Source organism: Asparagus officinalis, chromosome 7 (assembly GCF_001876935.1).
Source record: "Asparagus officinalis chromosome 7, Aspof.V1, whole genome shotgun sequence".
Taxonomy (NCBI): Eukaryota; Viridiplantae; Streptophyta; class Magnoliopsida; order Asparagales; family Asparagaceae; genus Asparagus; species Asparagus officinalis.
The window spans coordinates 150,286,933-150,291,946 of record NC_033800.1 but is presented as its reverse complement, the minus strand read 5'-3'; positions in this window follow the sequence as shown (position 1 = coordinate 150,291,946).

The window sequence follows — 5,014 nt, the reverse complement described above, 5'->3', positions numbered from 1 at the left end:
ATCCACATTATGGGTTTCAGGAGAGAGGGCCATGCTTTTAGTTATTTATTATTAATTTGGATTGGATGAAATTAAAACTTTCACTTGCTTTAATTAGGATTATTATTAATTAATTATTATTATTAATTATTATTATTAGCTCTATATATGTATGAAGTAAATTTACGTTTCTCTTACTTTGAGAGCAAGAATGGTGATTCCAGTATGGTTCATTGATATCACTTTTCTTTTGGCACCGACTGATCACATTTCTAGATCAAATTTCATAGATCGATATATAACTTGGATTGTAAAACTTGTGTTATTGCTTAATAATTTTGAACTTAATTCGTTGAGGACTATCGGAGAGGCTTGAGTATGGGTTAGTATATTAAATATACTAGTGGCTATTAATATTGGATTCAGTTTCTCTCCGCTATTAAAAAAAGTAGTGGACAAAACACTCTTCGCTACTTTAAAAAAGTGGGGAGACCGAGACCACTACTTTATTAGAATCGTTGATTGCCTAATCGAAAAGTATGATTTGTGTTTGAGCACAAATTAGGTACGGATGCAATACATGAGAGGGTATGATGAGCGTTAAATTTAGAATGAATTTCACTCGCTCACTAGATAATCAATTATTAGTATAAAAAGTACTGGTTTCTCCACTACCTTTCAGTGGTGGAGATGATACAAATTCATACTAATCAAGATGCTAAAAAGCAACAATCACGGTTTATGAGTAGAAAGTGTGTATATACTCCTTAAATCATGGGTATTTGCCAAAAAAATTCTCTAAATCTCAGTAATATTTGTAAAACTACCCCTCATATTAATCACAAAGCAAAAAATTATCAACAAAATAGTCAAAATTTTAGCTCCAAATTGATTTTCTGGCATTTAGGTTTTTTTTTTGTTGCTTTTAAGGATATTTTTTTCTTCAAAGTTGATGATTTGAAGGATATTGTTGCAAATATTGGGATCTGAGGGGTATTTTAATTTGCAAATACCTATGCTTTAGGGGCTATATATGCAAATAACCCTTTTAAGTAATACATTATGCAACATAGGTATATTTATGCTTTAAGGGCTATATATGCAAATACCTATGCTTTAAGGGCTATATATGCAAATACCTATGCTTTAGGGGATATATATATATATATGCAAATAACGTACCTTTTAAGTAATACATTCTGCAAAATGCTAAAAAGTACCATGTCATCAAAATGGTATATTTAATTATCAGGACGTTCGTGCAAATTAGATCCCTTTTTCTATTCTCATTTAAAAGGTGGTGAATCTTTTTCTTGCTCCCAAGCAATTCCAGCCAACCACAAACACAAGGCCAACAAGCAAAAAGCGATTGGCGAAGAGAAAAGATTGAGAGGGGGATCGAGTACGGTGAAACTAGCGGTCGACATGAGTTGGTGAGCTGGACAATATGATGTGCACGTACGTCACAATATTTGTGGTTGCAAGCGGGTGCATGTTGTAGGGTGCAACTTAGAAATTAAACATTTTTATAAAGTCTCTATGGATATATATATATAGAGATAAGAGAATTAAAGAAAGAGAACGTACGGATCAATGCCTGGTCTCTACGGTGCACTGAACTTGCGTGTGGACACGATTGCTTGCTGGCCGGAACTTGTTTACGTAACATGTCATGTGTGTGGTTGGAGCATGGTCATTTTATAATCACAACATATATATATTTGTTGGCAATTATTAAAATATATATTTGTTTAGTTAGCAATAGCTCATTTGCTGTTGTTTATGATATATAATGATATAGCCAGATATTAATTAATATATTATTCTCTAGCTACTTCAAAGTTATATCTTAAACTTCATTAATCAATCACATATCAAATAATTATTGCCTCGATCGATCGGATTATCTTATCCCTGAATAGTATGTACCTTATCTTACATTAATCTGACATCAACCTTTGTTTACTGGACTGAAATAACCCAATTATTTAATTTAAGATATAAAATTATATCTTAAACTTTAATCAAATATTAAATAATGATAGCTTAGATAATCTTATCCAATGAATTAACGACGCAAACCCTGTCTTATAATCTTTACCGACTTTTGTCCGTTGGAGTTAAATAATCCAATGGATGGGATATCTTCCATTTGTCATTTTTCTTAATTAATAACATTAACTCTGTGGTTGGGAAAGTTCTTTCAATTCATCTATTTTTTCTCATCTACTTATACGTACACCTCCTAGACCTACGGCTTCTACGTTTTGGAAAGATTTATTTTCAATAAACCAAGCATTATTTAGTAGTCTTGTCCAATGGAAGCTAGGCGAGGGGTCTTGTGTAATACTTTGGGAGGACAAACATTGGACGAGGTCAAGTTCTCTAGCTAGCCTTTTCCCTTTGGCTTATGCTTAGCTTTCTCTACAAATGTCGAAGTTGCATCGCAGGGATTCCCTCACAATGTTTCTTGGTGCATGGTGCAGACCACACTTGAGGAGAGGAATAAAAGAGATTCATAATCTCAGACTCTTGGTTTCCTCGATCTGCAAATTTTCACCCTTGAGTCAACAAGGATCGATCGATGAAGTTTTTGGGGCCTCTACAGACCCCCGGAATTTTCACAGTGAAATCTTTACATATCATCCTCAATGTGGGGGCATGACAAGTCCTCTGCGCGACTTCTCATTTGGAAATCGTAGTACCTAACAAAAGTCAAGGTGTTCGATCTTTTGGATCCTCTCAAAGTGGAGTCTTCAAACTAAAAAGGAAAATCTGCTAAAAAGGTTGGACTGGTGATTCTTTATACGCCCTTTTTCAAATCTAGCTACCATTGAATCTAATGAGCATCTATTTCTGGACTATAATTTATTTGCCAAAGAGACCTGGTTACAATTCGAGAACAAAATGAGTATTACAATGGGTAATTAATCTTTCTTTGCATAGTTTGATTGAATCCAAATGTGATTTCCTATCTTCTTCAGAACCCCAGCAACTATAGAAAATTTTTATTCCCTGCTATATATGCATGTTGGTGCTTGTGGAGAGCACGTTCATAGAATCTCTCTCTCTCTCTCTCTCTCTCTCTCTCTCTCTCTCTCTCTCTCTCTCTCTCTCTCTCTCTCTCTCTCAAAGTGTTCAAAAAACTCTCTCTAATCAACTCTCTCTTCTTTTACTAGCCACACACACTTCTAAATATATAAAAACCCTAAATCCAAAACAGACTGGAAAACAGTTTTACCCGTTCAGCCCACTATCGGTCGACTGATAGGGATTCATCAGTCGACTGACCAGAGTGAATTTTCCCAGTTCCTGCAGTGCACGTTATCGGTCGACTGATTTGTTTGATCAGTCGACCGACTAGAGAGATTCCTATACATGCTTTTCTGGCAGTCGAATCGGTCGGCTGATGCTCTTTGGTCAGTCGACCGACCTGTTGGGGATTCGAAACAATCAACTGAACCCTTGCCCTTCCGGACCTTGTGTTGAAAGTAGGAAAGTAGGATTAAAACCACAAATAAAGATCTAACTTGCAAAAAATAGTAAGGGAGATGAACACACAGATTTAACGAGGTTCGGCAACGTGCCTACGTCCTCGGGAGCCACACCACACAATCTCTTTATTAATTGAAGAAGAAAATACAAGCTCTCAAACAAGGGGTTAATCTCTCTGAGATTCTCTCTCTCTTTGCAGTCAAAAAGCTCTCTTTTTGATGTCTTACAAACCCTAAAAACGTTTGGGGTATATATAGAATCCTGAAACAAAACAGAGTCCCAAACAGTTTAGGAAACTGTCTGGACGATTCGCGATCGACCGCCGTGCCAAGGCCGGTCGACCGGTCAGAGAAAAAGATGTTTACAGGGTCCTATGCACATTTGCGGTCGACCACAGCGGCCACGCCGGTCGACCGGCCAGAGCGACAGAAACTTCTCAGTTTCCTGCAGTGCACGCGGTCGACCGGATCTGGCACTGCGGACCTGCGGTCGACCACACAGTCTTCTGACTGTTTTCATCGTATTTTCGATTGCAGCTTCGGGTCTACACACTTAGACTAACAATCTCCCACTTGGAATCCAAAGCGCCATCAACGAGCTCACCCGAACTCTCCCCTTCTTCGCATGTATCTTTTTCCTGAAAAATTCTTTCTTCAATCAACATCCCGGCGATCGCGCCGATCCTCGTAGTGTGGCTCCGCCTTCGTCTTCTACTCGTGAAGGCCAACTGAAGTTGCGCACAACTCCAGTTTCTCAATGGTGACTGCCTTCGCCAACATGTCCGCCGGATTTTGACTCCCCAAAATCTTCATTAAGTGCAACTTTCCGTCCTCGATCAGCGAGCGTATAAAATGGTATTTGACGTCGATGTGCTTCGTTCTGGCATGATATACTGGATTCTTGACAAGATGTATAGCGCTCTGGCTATCACAATAAAGAACTCATCTCCCTTGCTTCAGATCCAACTCTTCCAAGCACCCGTTCAACCAGATCATCTCCTTACTTGCTTCAGTCACCGCGACATACTCAGCCTCGGTTGTAGACAAAGTCATAATTTTCTGCAGACGTGAGACTCAGCTCACTGCTGTCGACGCTAAGGTATAAACATACCTCGTGGTGCTTCGCCTCGTATCATGATCACCGGCGAAGTCCGCATCCACGTATCCCTGCAGCACCAACTCCTTCCTCCTAAAACATAGTGGCTTATTCGTTGTTCCCCTCAAGTACCGCATTATCCACTTCACGGCCTCCCAATGCTGCTTTCCTGGATTGCTTGCAAATCTGCTCACAACTCCCACTGCATGGGCGATGTCCGGCCTCGTGCAAACCATTGCGTACATGAGACTTCCAATGCCTGAAGAATATGGCACCCTGCTCATATGCTCTCTATCTGCATCTGTCTTAGGCGATTGCTCCTCATATAACTTGAACTGACTTCCAAGGGGTGTGCTAACAACTTTAGCATTCTGCATGTTGAACCTCTGAAGTACCTTCTCAATGTATTCAGTTTGGCTCAATCTCAATGTCTCTTCAGATTCAT